The sequence below is a fragment of the Rhinopithecus bieti genome, unplaced genomic scaffold, assembly GCF_001698545.2.
Source record: "Rhinopithecus bieti isolate Rb0 unplaced genomic scaffold, ASM169854v2 scaffold_35307, whole genome shotgun sequence".
Lineage (NCBI taxonomy): Eukaryota > Metazoa > Chordata > Mammalia > Primates > Cercopithecidae > Rhinopithecus > Rhinopithecus bieti.
In genome coordinates this window covers 86,966-103,886 of record NW_016814940.1, presented here as the reverse complement: position 1 = coordinate 103,886, position 16,921 = coordinate 86,966, and the positions used below count along the sequence as shown (strand labels likewise).

The 16,921-nt window shown below is 44.6% G+C and overlaps 1 protein-coding gene across 3 annotated transcripts in view; it reads left to right on the top strand.

The window, feature by feature from the left end:
- LOC108515619 (sorting nexin-25-like) overlaps window positions 1–16,921 on the top strand; it is a 107,121-nt gene that overhangs the window by 6,170 nt on the left and 84,030 nt on the right. The window contains exon 1 of one of the 3 annotated variants that reach the window (XM_017852658.1): window positions 1–280. The exons of the other annotated variants lie outside the window; for them this stretch is intronic. The gene's annotated coding sequence lies outside the window, so the exon portion shown is untranslated. The remainder of the gene's footprint in view (window positions 281–16,921) is intronic. 3 annotated transcript variants of the gene reach the window in all.

Here is a 16,921-nt window from a genome sequence, read left to right as displayed (position 1 = left end):
GGGCCCGGGCGGCCGAAGCTGCTGGGGGCCAGTGGCGGTGGCCGCACTCGCCGCCGTGGCCCTCTCCTTCCTGGGGCCCGGCGGTGGGGAGGCTGCGGGGGCCGCGGGGCTGAGCTCCGTCCTGCTCAGGCTCAGCCTGTACCTGAGCTGTGCTGCGGCCGCCTTCCTGCTGGGGACCCTGTTCGCCCTAGTCTGCCGGAGCCCGCGCGCCCCGCCGCCCGACTTCGCCGCCGCCTGGAGCCGGCTGGCCGCGACCTCAGCCGCCCGCCGCCCGCCTTGGGTAAGTACCCGACTCTTGGCCACCTGGCTTCCGGTGCCAGCGCCCGCGCCCCGAGGGGCCGCGGCGTGCCCTTCTCGAAGCGGGAAGCCCGGAGCCATGGGGCTGGGCTGCGGCCCCGGCGGTGGACGTGAGCGTTCCCCGGCGCCCAGCGTGCGGCGGGCTCCGGGCTCCGGGCTCGCGCTCCGCGGTGCTGGAGGAGATGCGCGTTATTTACTAGGCTCTGTGGTCACTCGACAACCATCCTCAGTCACAACCCTGACGGTCTCCCCAGACCTTCGGTGTCGCTTGCCGTGGGAGGGTAAGAAGGCAATCACAGCGTTCGCTACGCGCAGGCTCTGCGCGCGGTCCTGGCCATCCACTTGGTTCTTCTGGCCGTTCTCGGTGGGAGGCAACTTTATGACCGTTTGCTGATGAGGAAACTTGCTTCGGCCACTGGCCCAGCACCTCACCCCTCAAGCCCGCATACCCTTCCCACCACCCCATCCTGCCTTCCACCATGCTGATAAGTATTGGAGTAGTGCGGTCCCGGCTGGCTTCTGTGATTTGGAAGAGGGATGCCAGAAATCACTGGTTTGCACCGAAAGGAAAGCCATCCTCAGCGTGCTGTGGGACATTAGGGCTGGGGCTAGGGAATGTAGGAAAGCACAGTATTTTAAACGAGCGCTTCTCATCCTCAGTTGCCAAACCCACTGCCCTATCTTTCTTTCACATTCCTCATAACCCTTTAAAGGGAATTTATTCTATCCCAGCTTAAAAATTCACTGCTCGACAGCATGATACCATCATTCTACTGAAATTGCCCAAGCGCTTTGGGGTAAGAGAAATGGCAGTGGCTCAACTTCATAAGAATATTTGTTAATGATCATTGTCCCCAGCGTTTGTATTTGCTCATCGCATGACCTGCTCACTCCTTTATTTTAAAAGAAAGCATCACACTTCACCAAACTACTCTCAACGTGTTAGTTCAGAATGCAGCACTGAGATAATGGCGGAAGGCTGTAGTAGGTAACAGACATTTCACTCAGTAGGCTGATAAACAAGGCAGTATGTTAAGGAACAGGCATCTCCTGTTTTTAGAAGTGGTCTCAAAAATTAGTAACGTTTGTTTCTTTTACAAAATCTCCACTTAGCCATCCGTTTTTCATATCTCATTTAGCAGGAGTTGGGGAGCAGATGTGTCTCTCCTCTCGCTTTTTTTCTACAATGACAAGTAAGATTTTGCTAGTTGATTTGTTGATCAATAAAATATGACTTAATTCTTGGGTATTGTAAGATGTTATAATTGATTCAGTAAATATTTATTGAGCTTCTTGTGTGAGCCAGGTACTGTTTTGGAAGCTGAGGTTGAATCAACAAGACATGTAAATACCCTGCTCTCTGGAGATCTTATGGGGGAGCAGGCAATAAGTAAATACTGTGGGATAGTGATAAATGCTTCTGAAACAAACAGTGATTAAGAGTGAAGAGACAAGAGGGAGTAGTAGGTGGGGGAAGGAAGTTCAGAGGGTTAGGGCAAGATAAAAGTCCTGGTATTACAGTCCATCTCCCAGGGCATTGAAAGCCTCCTGTTGTGGGTTAGCAATCTGTTTCCTGGAAAATGCATTCCCCCAGATCTCCCAGCTCACTGGCACCTCTGGGTAGGTAAAACGTGGATTATCATCTAGAAAGATTGTTTAGTAGAGGAGTTGGAGAAAAGAGTATTTTAAAGGTGACAGAGAAAATGAAGCAGCGTGTATAAATCTCATGAACACCACCTGAAGATTTCAGGTGATAGAAGAGGTGAAGTATAATATAAGGAAAAGGAATATTGGTAATTATTTTTGTCCTTGAATTCCTAAAATAGCCTTAAATAAGAAATTAAGTGCGTTAGGGGCCGGGCACAGGTTCACCATGTTGCCTAGGCTGGTCTTGAACTCCTGAGCTCAAATGATCCTCCCTCCTCAGCCTCTGAAAGTGTTAGGATTACAGGCAATAGCCACTGTGCCTGGCCTAACCCTGTCTCTTTAAAAAAAAAAAAAAAAATTTAAGTGCATTAGGAAATTACATTCTAAGTTATATGTTGTTTAGAACTGAAATACATGTCATTCACATGAAATTCTACTTTCTTTATAGTACTGGTACTGTTTACTCAAGCCTCTAGTGCTGTATTTCCAATAATTTGTGTAATTTGTGTGTGCTTTTTTTTTTTTTTTTTTTTTTTTTTTTTTTTTTTGCTTTGAGACAGGGTCTGCTCTGCCGCGCAAGCCACCATGCCCAGCTAATTTTTTGTAGAGACAGGGTCTTCAAGTGATCCTCCTGCCTCAGCCTCCCAAAGGGCTAGAATTATAGGCATGAGCCACCGTGCCTGGCTGTGTGTGCTTTTTAAATGTTCTCTTCTTTATGAATGGAAGAGTGGGAAGCAGAAGCATGTGGTGTAGTATAAAATATCTACAGTCAGTGCTGTGGGAGCTGGACCACACAGGTCAGCTAACATATGTGGAGGGGGAGGCTGTTTAGCAGTGAACCAAATGGAGCTCCTTAGAATAACGGTGACTACTATACAAATTTGGATTCAGCGTGAAGAAGAGAATCCTCATTTATTCTTACATATTATGAGTTCTGCTAGTGTGAGCTATACATATCAGACACTGGGATCAGTCCTTCTAGCTATGTATCCCTTCCTTCCCTTGTTTTTTCTTCTTGACTTCTTTTGGTAGAGGAAAAAAATGCATACACTGTTAAACATAGGTAACTAGGGAAGCCTCACTGAAAAGGGAAAGGGTGTTTTTATGTCTAGAGGTTTTCAAATGCTTCTGTATACTTCATAGGGTAGCAGTTATTAATTGTAAACTGCCTGGGCTTAGGACCTGTAATTGACACCTTTTGTTATCGCTTGTACCTAGTAGGAGCTCAGGAAGTGTTCGCTGATGATGATGACGAAAGTTACGTCCATTCGTGGTCACTAACTTAGTGCTTTTCCCTCCCAATTGATCTTGTATCTATTGAGCATCTCCTATGTGCATGGATTTTGATTTACTTGGATGAGAATAACTGTTGATTAAAGTTCTAAAAATAATTTTCATCTCAGAAATTTCATCCCAGACTTCCGTGGTACCTTCAGATAGCACAGAAGCTTTTATGAAGGTCAAGAAGGTTGATGCTAAAGTCTTGACAGATGGTATTTGGACCCCAGTTTAGAAAAACTTGGACTTTTGTTACAGGTGAGCAGCGTGGAACTGGGATGCTCTAGGGCCAGCCTGCTCTTGGTGTTGACAGTTGTGAGTCCAGCTTTGTTGTATGGGTTGTCGCAGTGTGGTGTCCCGTGTCCAAGGTTGTTTGATTTTCTGCCAGGCCAGTTAACTCACCTGGGTCTGAACCTCATGTTTACTAGCCACAGTTACTTGACCTCAGCAATTGATCCAACCAAAACAACAGCAAGAGAAATAGGGCAAGAATGAATCCACAGTTTAGAAAAACTTATTATCATCACAAGATCAGCAGTTCGAAGTATATCTTCTCATAATGGAAAAGAGGACACCATTTCTTAGGTTTTGATGGTAAGAAGGTAAAAGAGAGTAACTTTGTCAGTTTTTCTGTCGTGTAGTCTAATGCAGATTTTTCTCTTTTACTCTGTGGTTTATTAGATCATTTTTTTTTTTTTTTAAGACAAGGTCTCGCTCTATTGCTCAGGCTGCAGTGCAGTGACCTGACCATAGTTTAACCGAGTACCCCCGCTTTCCTAAGAGATGGTTTAATTATTTTTCTCTCTCTTCTTTTTCCCCCAGTTCCCCACTTCCCCTTTAGAAATGCAAATATAGCCTGTTACCTCCCCTTTAGCAGACTCTCCCTGTAGGGCAAGTTCATCTACCTGCCAGCATGCCCAGCCCTTAGAGACTTCTTTCTTTATGTCCCCTGAGCTCAAAAATAAATAGGCAGTTGCTAATGAGGATTGGAGGGCTGATACAAGAAGTCCACAGAAGTTGGGTGTGCTGGGTATGGTGACACACACCTTTAATCCCAGTGCCTTGGGAGACCAAAATGGGAGGAATGTTTGATGCCAAGAGTTGGAGATCAGCCTGGTCAACATAGAAAAACTCCATCTCTACCAAAAAAAATGACAAAGAAAAAAAATTAGCCAGGAGTGGTGGTGCACATCTGCAGTCCCCAGCTACTTGGGAGGCTGAGGCGGGAGGATCGCTTGAGCCCACGAGTTTGAGGCTGCAGTGAGCCATGATCACACCGCCATATTCCAGCCTGGGTTATAGAGTGAGACCTTGTACCTTAAAAAAATAAAAATAAAAAGTTGAGTGCTTAGTAGAATATTGGAAACTAAAGGCCACTGCCATGTGAAGAAAGCATTAATGAAAGACTTAAAAGTTTAGCCAGAAAGTAGTTTAACAAGTTCATCAAATCGAATTAATAAGCATTTACTGAATGTCTGCCACCTACCTCATATTCTGACCTTGTGAGGTAATTTTGTTGTCTAGTTAGTTGCTGAGTGCCAGTGTCAGACACAAAGTGTGTGCTCAATAGATGGATTTTTATACGAACAATTTTAAGTATCCAACTGACATTTTTAGGTCTGAAATTTCAACCACAGTTTCCTAGAGAAGGGTCAGAGCTTTGCAATAGGTGGCATTAAGAACTGGAATAATGCTTTCTGTAAGCACATGGCACTGTTTTGGGTGTTGGGGAGGATTCCAAGATGCACAAGAGTATTCCCTTCCCTGCCTTCTCCAGCCCAGTAGATTCAACCCACAGGGAGGACTGGATGCGAGACCAGATGTTTGTAGAGACAGACAGTAAACACATTCACACAGCAATCTACTGGTCCAGTTCGACTGGGTCAGACGACGAGGATTCCTAAATGAGTTCTTTTACTAATACAGATGTTCTTTGAGTAAAACAAACTCATTTAGTTACTCGAGGGGAAAAGGAAAAGAAACAGGAATCAGGGAGACTACGTGCAGCCTCTTTGTGGCTTTTTCCTTTATTATGCTAATGTGATAAACTAATCCTCAGTCATTTGATTATGGATAATGGCATGTAATGTATTTACTGTCTTCAGAATGTTCTTTTGTATTTTAACTGGGGAGTTTAAGTCATGGCAGCCACTGAGAAAAATGCTTTTGAGGAAGGTGGCTTTTTGAAAACTTTAAATCCTGTCTGTGGTATAAGCGTTGTTTTACATTAAATTCATTTTTTTCATTTAAATTCATTTCATTTCATTAAATTGCATTTCATTAAATTTCATGTAAATTAAAAATGAAAAATTTTCATTTTCATTTACATTAAATATTTTTCATTTAAATTCATACAGGATCTGGCTCTTTTGCCCAGATTGGAGGGCAGCGGTGCCATCTTGGCTCACTGCGACCTCCTCCTCCCCGGCTCAAGCCATCCTCCCACCTCTCGCCTCAGCTTCCTGAGTAGCTGGGACCACAGGTGTGTACCACCACACCCAGCTAATTTTTGTATCTTCGGTAGAGATGGGTTTCGCTATGTTGCCCAGGCTGGTCTCGAACTTCTGAGCTCAAGTGATCTACCCATCTTGGCCTCCCAAAGTGCTGGGATTACAGATGTGAGTCACCTCACGTGACTTAAATTCAGTATTTTTTAATTTAATTTTTTCCATAGGTTGCACAATCATATGATTTTAAAAAAGCATGCAGAAAGGTATACAGTGAAAAAACATCTTCCCTGTAGGCAGCCACTATTAATAGTTTGTGTTTATTCCAGATATATTTGACACACATATAGGCACATACACACATGTATTCAAAAGGAGAAGTTTTTGATACATATAATCTTGGTATGTGAACAGTGATTACACATAAAGGAAAATTATTTTCTGTATCATCTGTCGTGATGGAACTATTAAGATTAGTCAGCATAAGATAAAGTTGTATATGAATAGTGATAACTTCAAAGTGTGAAGGTACAATATATGATTAAGCCGGGGACAGAAAACAGTGCTAATCAAGTATACCTAGGAAATGACAAAAATGTGTATTTGTTTGTTTGTTTGTTTGTTTTGAGATGGTGTGTCACTCTTGTTGCCCAGGCTGGAGTGCAGTGGCACGGCCTTGGCTCACTGCAACTTCTGCCTCCTGGGTTCAAGCGATTCTCCTGCCTCAGCCTTCGGAGTCGCTGGGATTATAGGCACCCGCCACTACACCCGGCTAATTTTTGTAGTTTTTGGTAGAGATGGGGTTTCACCATGTTAGCCAGGCTGGTCTTGAACTACTGACTTCAGGTGATCTACCCGCCTCGGCCTCTCAAAGTGCCGGGATTACAGGCGTGAGCCACCTCACCCGGCCAACAAGTTTGTATTTGAATTTAGCAAAATCGTCTAAAGGAAGCAATATGTGTTCTTCTAATTTTTAGAAAACAACAAAATGGGTCCAGAGTACATGTGCCGTTTGTGATTTGAGTTACCAGTGAGTATATGAGATGACTCATGGGAGCTGGGAATGGAAAGGTAGTGTTGGCCAGGCCGTGGGAATGCCGGGGAATGGAACTGAATTTTAGTCTTCAGGCGTGGTGACTATTGGCATTTTCTGAGCCCAGGAGTGATAGCATCAGAGCTGTGCTTTGAAACGTTGAATGGATATGTGATTGGAATGGACTTAAAAGGAGAAATACTGGGCCGAGTGCGGTGGCTCATGCGTGTAATCCCAGCACTTTGGGAGGCCAAGGCAGGAGAATTGTTTGAACCCGGGAGATGATGGTTGCAGTGAGCCAAGATCACACCACTGCCCTCCAGCCTGGGTGATAGAGTGAGACTCTGTCTTGAAAAAAAAAGAGAGAGAGAGAGAAATACTGTGTAGCTGCAATGATGAAAAGTGAGAGTTAATGAAGCTGTGTGAATGGAGACAGCAGGCAGTACCTTCAGGAATGAGTGAGACTTTGATACAATTTTCGTTAGTTATCATTACAGATAGGTTCAAGAATATTCTCAGGAGGGCCCTAACATTTCTTTTAAACAATAAATTCAACCCCAAACCAAAGGATCCCACAGTATATAATAGCAGATGTATCCTAGGAACGTCTCCCAAGTTGAATATTCTACTTGGAGCCTTCTTAATTCTGCCATTCCCAGGGGATTTATTTCGCACTCCTGAGTCTTAAGCTGCTTTTGTTTTTGAAGCATACTATGTCACATTGGTCATGGTAATTGACTGTTGCCTTCCTAAAAATATCTTAGGCTTCGTTTCCCAACCATATCATTTGAGGGATGGGAAGTGCCCTAGATTCCTTAAAATGTAGAATTCTTTATAGTCAGAATGGTACACATGGTTGTGCTAGAAAGGTGACGCAGCAAGTTTGGTGCCAAGGGTTCAGGACACAGAAAATGAACAGTGTCTGTGGAAGGCTGTTAGTATTGAAATAATTGCATACCATTTTGCCAGCAGTTTTAACATTGCAGCTGTACTTTTGAAAGAAAAAATTTCAAACTCAGAACCTGTATTTTTATCCTTCACAGCTGTAGGTCACCTATCCCACCTAGGTTGTTTGGTTGAATGGGGATGACAGGTAGGTAGGCAGCCCTTCGCAGGGGCTCTCCTGGATAACCTGAGGATTTAGGTCTAAGTCACACCCTGCTTTAGTCTAGGAGTGTGTGCTTCTATAGTGTTTTGAGACGGAGTCTGGCTCTGTCACCCACGCTGGAGTGCAGTGGCGCATTCTTGGCTCACTGCAACCTCCGCCTCCCGGGTTCAAGTGATTCTCCTGCTTCAGCCTCCCAAGTAGCTGGCACTACAGGCGCCCGCCATCACGCCCAGCTAATTTTTGTATTTTTAGTAGAGGCAGGGTTTTGCCATGTTGGCCAGACTGGTCTCGAACTCCTGACCTCAGGCAATCCGTGCCCCTCGGCCACAGAAAGTGCTGGGATTACAGGCATGAGCCACCACTCCTGGCCTGCTTCTGTAGTTTTTGTAAGTATGGTGGAACTTTCCAGAAATCCCAGCAGGTTTGCATGTATGTTGGTGGGCCTCTCAGCCCAGGTGCTGCTTTGGGAGAAGGCAGCTAGGTGTGTGAGGTGTGCCTGCTTTGCCCCTGCAGCCAGCCAGCACTGAGCAGCTGCTCTAAGCACTTGCCAGTCCTGGTGTTTGTCAGCCCACGGTTTCTCGGTATGAGTAGCCACAAGCTGGATGTAAAGAAAAATGAATATGGTTTAACTCCAAGTAAAATGCTTTTGAAGCCAAGAGGGGAGCAAGGGATTGTGCATCTTTAGGATAACACACATAAACTTGTTTATTAGGCTACTAGGATCTATTTAATAGACTTTCTATTTTAGTGTGGAATATATCTCTTGGAAAATTAGATAAATATTTTACAAATACTCATTTCTAAAGTAACCTGAATTTCTGTAGTTCTCACCCACCTATATATATGGGTGAGTTTACATAAATTAAACAATTTTAAAGTTTTTTTAATGAGGTTCTGATCTCATACAGAACCTCATCCTCTTGCAGTACTCCTACGTCCTTGCTCTACCACCGCATCAGCGTTTCTGGGAGCCACAGACAGTGTCCCATGTATTTGGGGATAATTTCAACTTACATTCTTCCATTCTTGGTTGCCTGCAAAGCACTGGAGAGAGGTCCCTGTGCTCTGGCGCCACTGCCAGTCTGTGAGAAAGATGTTCCCTGCCAGGGTACTACTGTCTCAGTCCTCCAGAGCTGCGTGTCTGGAGGGGCTTGGTCTGTCCTTCGGGGTTTATCTAAGCCAAGGCCCCGTGTATGCTTTATAGAAGCTGGGAGGCTAGCCCTGTTTCTCTCACTCAGGCATGTTTTTAAAAAATGTTTTTGGGCCAGGCATGGTGGCTCACACCTGTAATCCCAGCACTTTGGGAGGCCGAGGTGGGCAGATCACAAGGTCAGAAGATTAGGACCATCCTGGCTAACAGGGTGAAACCCTGTCTCTACTAAAAATACAAAATATTAGCTGGGCGTGGTAACCACGTGCCTGTAGTACCAGCTACTCAGGAGGCTGAGGCAGGAGAATCACTTGAATCCTGGAGGCGGAGGTTGCAGTGAGCCAAGATCGTGCCACTGCACTCCATCCAGCCTGGGCCGACAGAGCAAGACTCTGTCTAAAAAAAAAATGTTTTCTTCTTATGGAAGCTAAGGAACTTATGCCCCTCCTTGCATCTCCTCTGAAGACAGCGTCTTCTTTTTTCTTGTGGCTTCTCTCCATCTGGCTCAGACCGACTGCTGGGATCAAGCCAGGGCCTTCTCTAGTCCCCAACCTTGAGTCCCTACACATAAGCCACCTCCCACAAGGCCTCTTCCTCTTATGTAAATCAACTCATGAAAATATATACCTGAGGGCTGCTTGCAGGCTGCCAATTTGTTATACATGAAATTTACATCTTAACTGTTCCAGAAATTTCCATGAGTTTTTCCTGAAGCAGAGTTGTTAATCTTTTTTTTTTTCTGATTTTTTTTCCCATTTCACTGAATCTTTCTTTTTTTCTGAAATTGCAACCCCTAGATAGCTCAGAAAGTTGGATGTTTCCCAGATTTGCATTTGGGTCATTCTTGAGGTCTCATTCTTTATTCTCTTTAGGGCAGTCTCAACTTTGGCCTCCTACAATAATCATCCCTGTCTACGTTGAGGACTTAAGAGATTTATTCCTGAGTTTCAGATCTAGCTTTGGGCCTCAGACTTATTTATTCAACTGCTTAACTTGACATTTCCACCTGGCAGTCCCAGTGGTACCCAAAGCTTGAGTCCATGACATCTCATGACCAATGTCTGTCTCTGTTCCTCTTGTTCCTGTGTCAGTGAATAATACCCCCGAAAGTCAGGTCCCAGAACTGAGTCCTTTTTTTTTTGAGACGGAGTCTCGTTCTGTCGCCTAGGCTGGAGTGCAGTGGCGCGATCTCGGCTCACTGCAACTTCTGCCTGCCAGGTTCAAGCAATTCTCCTGCCTCAGCCTCCCGAGTAGCTGGGATTACAGACGCCCACCACCACGCCTGGCTAAATTTTTATATTTTAGTAGAGACGGGGTTTCACCATGTTACCCAGGATGGTCTCGATCTCCTGACCTCGTGATCTGCCCGCCTCGGTCTCCCAAAGTGCTGGGATTACAGGTGTGAGCCACCGCACCCAGCTTAACTGAGTCCTTCTTGACATCTCCTTCTCATACCCCATAGGCACTCCGTCAAGTCCTGTCCTTTTACCTCTTTTGTTAATTTTATTTTTTTATTCATTTATTTATTTTTGAGACAGGGTGTCACTGTTGCCCAGGCTGGAGTGCAGTGGCACAGTCATGGCTCACTACAGCATTGGCCTCCTGGGCTCTTGTGATCCTCCATGCCTCACCCCCCCAATAGCTGGGACTACAGGTGGGTGCCACCACACCCAGCTAATTTTTTTTATTTTTATTTTTCTGAGACAGGATCTGGCTCTGTTGCCCAGGCTGGAGTGCAATGGCATGATCTTGGCTTCCTGTCTAAGGGTGCGTGCCACCACCCTTGACTAGTTTTTGTATTTTTTGTAGAGACGGGTTTCACCATGTTGCCCAGGCTGGTCTTGAGCTCCTGAGCTCAAGCCGTTCATCTGCTTTGGCCTCTGAAAGTGCTGGGATTAAAGGTGTGAGCCACTGTGCCTGACCCACGCTAATTAAAAAAGTTTTTTCTAGAGATGGGGTCTCTATGTTGCCCACGTAGGTCTCAAACTCCTGGACTCAAGCCATCCTCCTGCCTTGGCCTCTCAGAATGTTGGATTACAGGGGTGCCTGCCCTTATCTCTTGAGTATCTTGCATTCATCCACTTCTTTCAGTCTTTCCTGCTTAGTCTCAGCTACCATCATGTCCCACCTAGATAACTGTAACAGCCTTTCCATTGGTCTCTCCCTCCATGTTGGCTCCCCCTTCCATTGATTCTTTTAAAAATGCAAGCCTAATCAAATTCCTCTTTAGCAACATGTTTGTTTAAAACTTTCAGTAACTTACTGTTCTTCCTAGCTTTCTAGCCTAACCTCCAGTCATCATTACCCTCACTCCTCATGCTCCACCCTCAGTCCTCATAGGGCCCAGCTTTTTCTGTCTGTAGGGACTTTATATATTGTTTCCCCTGCCTTGAGCACTCCGCTGTCCCCTTTGCTTAGTTAACTTCTCTTCCTTTAGACCTCAGTCATCAGTTTTGCAGGGAAGCTTTTCCTATTTTTCAACTTACATATTCTTATAGCGCCATAATGCCTCTCCTTCACTGTGGGTATATAGCACCATATACTCCTCCTTCATGGTAGGTATGTAGCATCATATACCCCTTCTTCATGGTAGGTATATAGCGCCATATACCCCTCCTTCACGGTAGGTGTATAGCGCCATATACCCCTCCTTCACGGTAGGTATATAGTGCCATATACCCCTCCTTCACGGTAGGTATATAGCGCCGTATACCCCTCCTTCACGGTAGGTATATAGCGCCATATACCACTCCTTCACCGTAGGTGTATAGTGCCATATACCCCTCCTTCACGGTAGGAATATAGTGACATATACCGCTCCTTCACCATAGGTATATAGCACCCATATACTACTCCTTCACAGTAGGAATATAGCGCCCATATACTGCTCCTTCACGGTAGGTATATAGTGCTGTATACCCCTCATTCATGGTAGGTATATAGCGCCGTATACCCCTCCTTCACCATAGGTATATAGCGCCCATATACTGCTCCTTCATGGTAGGAATATAGCGCCGTATACCCCTCCTTCACCATAGGTATATAGCGCCCATATACTGCTCCTTCATGGTAGGAATATAGTGCCGTATATCCCTCCTTCACAGTAGGTATATAGCGCCGTATACCCCTCCTTCACGGTAGGTATATAGAGCCATATACCCCTTCTTCATGGTAGGTATATAGCGCCATATACCACTCCTTCACAGTAGATATATACCACTCTTTCACGGTAGGAATATAGTGCCATATACCCCTCCTTCACGGTAGGAATATAGTGCCGTATACCGCTCCTTCACGGTAGTTGTCACAGTTGTAATTTTATACTCATTCGGATGGCTCCTGGTGTTTCCTTTTCATTAGTTATTGAACTCCATATGAAGGTGGAAACTTCCCTCTGTGTCTTTAAGGCACCTAGTTGGATGATTTAGTAGGTAAGCAATACATATTTAAAAGAATGAATAACTGGGAATCAGTAAAGCATAGGCATGAAGAGAATGGATTTGGAGTTTGTCATTGCTCTGGATTTGAATCTGGGCTCTCCCCTAATAACTGTGACAGTGGGCAGCTTGCTTAAGAGAGGTCTCTTCATCTGAAAAAAGGATATAGTAAATACTTTTCAAAGGTTCTTTGGAACAATGTGATAGCATTTGTAAAATAAAGAATATCCTGCTTTGGATATGGAAGATGTTAAGTGGTAGCTTTTACACTTATTTTTTACAGACCTTTTTATTATAAAATAAAAAATGCAGATTCAGAAAATCCCACCAAACAATTGTATAGATGGATGGATTATTATAGAGAGAATGCCCTAGAGATACACCCCTTTGTATCTCCACCCCAATGTCAGCACCTTCTCTCCCACCTTAGCAACCTCATCTTGACTGTATAGGAATCACTTCCTTGCATGTCGTTATAGTTTTATCACTCCAGTGTGCATCAGTGGACATAATAGTTTAGTCTTGTCTCTTAAAAAAAAAAGTTTCCCTTCTATCCTTTTATTTTCTTTAGTTTATCTACTGAAGAACCTAGAGGATTTGTCCTGTAGAGTGTCCTGTGTCTGGATTTTGCTGATTGCACGTCAGTGATGCAGTTCAACGTGCTCCTCTGTGTGCTCTGTGTCCTGCAAATTGACAGTGGGTCCAGAGGCCTGCTCAAACTCCTGTTTGATTCCTTTGGCGAGACTTTAGCTAGTGGTGTGCTCTTTTATTAGAAGTCATGTTGGATCTGGTTCTCTTTCCTTTTGTGATATTAGTAGCTATTGACACTCAATACCTAGATCCATTGATTTATTAGGAGTGACAAGATGGTGGTATTTTGTCATTTTTCAGTTACTGACTTAAATACTTTTAGACTAAGAGTATTGTTTCTTGCCCCTTGTCTACTCTTTGGTTACATAAAGGTGCAGTTCAGTAGAAAAGCTGGATGAAATCTTGATTCTTCACTTTACCAGTTTCCACAGTGAGTTAGTTCCTTATCCTCTGAAGGTGACCAATTCCCCCATTGTGTGTTTTCAAAAAGTATTATTATGAATTCTGCTGGGCGTGGTGGCTCACGCCTGTAATCCCAGCACTTTGGGAGGCTGAGGCGGGTGGGTCACTGAGGTTAGGAGTTGGAGACCAGCCTGTACAACATGGTGAAACCCGTCTCTACTAGAAATACAAAAAATTAGTTGGGTGTGGTGGCGGATGCCTGTAATCCCAGCTACTCGGGAGGCTGAGGTAGGACAATTGCTTGAACCCGGGAGGCGGAGGTTGTCGTGAGCTGAGATCACACCACTGCACTCCATCCTGGGCAACAAGAGCAAAACTCCGTCTCTCTCTCTCTCTCTCTCTCTCTCTCTCTCTCTCTCTCTCTCTCTCCATATTATATATATATATATATAAAATGAATTCGTGGATTTGACCATATTTGATGCATTTCAATAAGTTGTGGTTAATTTTTTTTTGAAGCCTATATTATCCCATCTTTGGCCAGTGGGAGCCCTTGTTAGTTGACTCTTGCATCCTTTGGACATAACCCTTGGGGTCTTTGAGTGTTTTCTTGCTATGTGGTATCACAAAATGTTTCAGGCTCATTCTGAATGTCTTCTGCTTATACCTGGAATAAACTGTTTCTCCAAGATGAGCCCTGTTTGTTTTTTTAAAGTGGTAAATGGCATTTCAATAACTCGTTCTGAGTGTCAGGGAGGCTTGTTGCTGTTGGACTGGTCATTGTCTCTTGACTTCCTCTATGGAAGGATCTGAAAAAAATACATATGAAATCTGTGTATTGCAGAAAACAATCACCTAGTAGTTAGATTTGTATATTCTATGTCTTTTTTTTTTTCTTTTTTTTTTTGAGACGGAGTCTTGCTCTGTCGCCCAGGCTGGAGTGCAGTGGTGCGATCTTGCCTCACTGCAAGCTCCGCCTCCCGGGTTCACGCCATTCTCCTGCCTCAGCCTCCCAAGTAGCTGGGACTACAGATGCCCGCCACCACGCCCGGCTAATTTTTGTATTTTTAGTAGAGACGGGGTTTCACCGTGTTTCACCGTGTTAACCAGTATGATCTCTATCTCCTGACCTCGTGATCCGCCCGCCTTGGCCTCCCAAAGAGCTGGGATTATAGGCGTGAGCCACCGCTCCCGGCCAGTATGTCTATGTCTTCTTAAAGGCCAGTGACACTCACTTTAAACTGTGCTTTCTAATCCTCTATGTCATTTGCTTAGCAAGGCATATGTTGGCATTGTTAATGGGTTCAGCGAAATCATTCCTGTGGCCCCAGTTTGACTTATTTCACCATAATCTATGACTATGAATACAGTGGACAAACACATGTATTACAGGAGTTATATAATGTGAACGTCATGAAGTGAATGCCTTAGTAATTGGTAGAGCTAAACTTAACATCTCTTGCACTGGCTGTTTGCAAATGTATTCACTGCATTACATTACCCAGTTTAATTCTTTCATCTATCATGGGAGGTAGGGACTGTTATTCTCATTTTGCGGATGGGAAAACTGAGGTTTAGTGAGGTTAAATGATGTGCCCAGGCTACATAATCAGTGAAAGAACTGAGTTAAACCCATGTCTCTCTCTATTAACTCTGGAGTCTACACACTTAACCACTTTATTGCCTTTTTAATTATTAAAAATTAGTCTGGCCTGATTCAGAATTAAAATGACTTGGGAAGCTTTGGGATGATTCTGGGATCTGCTTAGGACTTAATGTCACTTCAGAGGTCTCAGAATGAACTTGAATGATGTCATAGCTGTCCCTTCTGTGCTCATGAGAATCTTTACTAATCAAGTAAGGCACCAGGATGTGACTGCAGAATCCCTCTCAATATAGCATTCCAGGCAGCCACTAAAAATTCACGCAGTTGGCACATAGCATGAAACCCATCTGGCATTTTGAGTGAGAACCTAGTAGAATGGCAGTGGTGCCTTTTGGATTCTGCGATCACTTTTTCTGTGCCTATATTACTGTGTCATCACTGCATTATAACAGCCAGACATATACTTTTTTAGTCTCTTCTGGTAAAAATCAGTGTTTCCCAAACTATGATTCATTAACACTTAGTTCTGGGAGATGCTTTTAGGTACACTGCAAAAACAAAGAAGAGGAAGCACGGGAGGCTAGTTTGCTGGTCAAATAAATCTGAAAAAACTAAAATTTTTTTTGTTGTTTGTTTGAGACAGGGTCTCACTGTGTTGCCCAGGCTGGGGTGCAGTGGCACAATTATAGCTCACTGTAGCCTTGACCTCCTGGACTAAAGCAGTCCTCCCACCTCAGCCTCCCGAGTAGATAGGATTATAGGCATGTGCCACCACACCCAGCTAATTTTTAAATTTTTTGTAGAGACAAGGTCTCACTATGTTGCCCAGGCTGGTCTTGAACTCCTGGGCTCAAGTGATCCTCCTACCTTGGCCTCCCAAAGTGCTGGGATTACAGGCATGAGCCACCGCACTGGGCCTTGGAAAAACTAAATTCTTAAAGTTTTACAATGTGTGTTATTAAATTAACATTGTAAGAAATCCTGCTATAAAGAAATCTGTTTAGCTTTTTGATCCAATGTTCTCTAAACATGACTGATCCCTGTATCTCCTTCCTTTTATTTTTAAACAATAAGAAGATGTATTCTCTTAAGAAAGAATACACAGTCCAGAGAGAGGACAAGCTCAGGGCTAGGGCAGGCTCCATGTGGAGCCTCCAGGACCATTTCTCTGTGTTTCTTAGCCCTGTGAGTCGGAAGAGTTCGCGGGCTGTTGGCCCGGTGACTATATCAGTTTTAGGCACCACGGCCACGCAGGATGCTACCCAGAGGAAGAGAGTCCCTTTTTGGAACAAGGAAAATGTGCTTAGAAATGCTCCTGGCAGTGTTCCCCTCACATCTTACTGGCCAGGTTTGGGCAGGTGCCCGTTTCTTACCTGTTGTTGGCATGGGGGACAGGATTTCTGTGATGGGCCAAGGCCAGTCATTTATCTTTTTTGTTTTATTTCCCTTATGTCATTGTGTAGAGCTAGGCCATTCACTTAGAGAGGAGGGAGGTTGTGGGTCCACAACACTCGGCCTCGTGTCAAGGTCTTCATGACAGGGCTGCCCTGCCTTTGTAGCCTTCACTCGTATTCCTCTTCTTCAAGCCAAACTGCTTGCTGTTCCCGAGTTTACCGTTGGGCGGGTGTGTGTACACCCGGGAAGGCCTTTGCCTGCATTTTTGTAGGTTCAGCTCCACTTGTTGTTGAAGGTTCGAATCAATTGCCCTTCCACCCAGGCGGCTTCATCATGCTCTTCATTTCTGCTCGGTAAGCATGCATTTATTGCGGGCAGGAGAGGGAGAGATCTAGGTCATTCCAGGTTTCTGGCTTGGAGGCTGAATGGGTACAGGTGCCCTTTGTGTAGGTTTGGGACGGTGGGATCTAAGGATGTGGTACATTTTGGCCATGTAGATTTTGAGATGCCTATGGATCCGTCCAGCTGGT